The sequence below is a fragment of the Pteropus medius genome, unplaced genomic scaffold, assembly GCF_902729225.1.
Source record: "Pteropus medius unplaced genomic scaffold, Ma_sr-lr_union100, whole genome shotgun sequence".
Classification (NCBI taxonomy): domain Eukaryota; kingdom Metazoa; phylum Chordata; class Mammalia; order Chiroptera; family Pteropodidae; genus Pteropus; species Pteropus medius.
In genome coordinates, this window is record NW_024342648.1 from 104,080 (window position 1) to 105,663 (window position 1,584).

Sequence of the window (1,584 nt, forward strand, 5' to 3'; positions counted from 1 at the left end):
CTCAGAACTTGAGCTGAAGGGACAGCCCAGGCTCAGGAACCCAGGGACCTAATGGCATTCAAAGCACCTTAAGACCCCTCGCCCCCTTCCATGTAGCTGCTGCCTTGAGCCCTTCCGGCAGCTGAGAGCTGTAGGGGCTTTGAGGTTGTTTTTTTTTAATCTTTTTTTCCTCTTCTTCTGTTTTTGTTTTTCTTTCTTTTTTAAAAAATTTCATTTCAATCACAGCCCCAGCTCAGACGTTCAAATTTTTGTGGGTTTTTCTGTGGATCTTTCCTAGGACTGGGGAATTTGGCGGGAGAAACCACGGCAGTGTGGTGGCCTCCCCAACCCTCCCCATATCCTCTGCTCCTGAGGATTGGGAAGAAACCAGCCCCTGTGGATTCTGAAGGAAAATTCCCCTTCTCCACCCAGCCCAATAGAGTCCGTACTCTAAGCAGCCCTTCCCCAACTCAGTGGCTCTGTGCATGGCACAGGGTGGGACATGGAGGGATTGGCAGGGCCTCGAGGGGAGAAGACCATCTCGAGGGGTCATGGGGCCCATCCCCCGGCATGGAGGACCTGCTGGCCAGCCCTCAGCTCATGGAGACGGCTGCTGAAGACTCAGCAGCAGGCTACAGCCTCCCTGCCCACACCACCCCTGAATCATGGCACCTCCCAGGCATCCTCCACCGGAAAAAGCTGGAGGCTGGAACGGGAACAGAGACTGCTAGGCCTCTCAGGGAGGGGGGAAGAAAGGGCTGAGTGGTAGAAACTTCTGGAAATGTGGACTCAAGCTCCATACAAGGAAACACTTCTCCCAGAGGGCACTGTCTAAACACTAGCTGGCTGCCTAGAAAGGGAGAGAGCTCCCTGTCTTGGGAGGCGTGCAAGCCCAGGGAGGCAGGTAAGGAAGTGAAGGAGTGGGTTGCTACAGTGAAGAGTCGATAGCTTTCTAAGGGGCATTCGTGCTCAGAGCCCCTGGGTTCTGTGAAGGAGGGCCATTCGGATGAGGGGCGGAAAATGGGGCCGAACCACCTGTCTACCTGGAGAGGGAGGGGTACAGAGGTGTGGGGAGGGTCACGGAGTTTGTAGGGTCCTAGGCAGACCCAGGCACTGCACAACGCAGCAAGAGCCAACCTCTTGATCATGGGGGAAACTTGGCCATGGGTCCCAGCAGTGCCTCGGCCGTATGTCAGCGCTTGGAAAACAGTTTGGAAAAATGAGACCACTTGACAGGCACTGGCCCCACTGAGCCAGGGATGGGCTGGCAGGCAGTGAAGACCGAGGCAGCCGCCACGTGAAGTACTTTACTCTGTACAGTGGACACAGAAATGTAAAGCCAACCAGGTGGCTTCACCCAGTGGCTTCCCTGCCCTGGAGCAGCGGGCCGTTGGTGGGAGCTGTGCTGGGCATCAGGAAGGAAGAAGGGCCCCCAGAGCATTTCAACCCCCTGTTCCAGCTGCCTTGAGCAGCAGACCCCAGGGTGCAGGGCGAATCTTAATCAGAGGCTCCCTAACAGACATCGCCAATCAAAGCTGAAGTTCAAGGGTTTACCTCTCCATCAAGGGAGACAGATTTGCATCTGACAGTGTTGAAGGCCTTGTT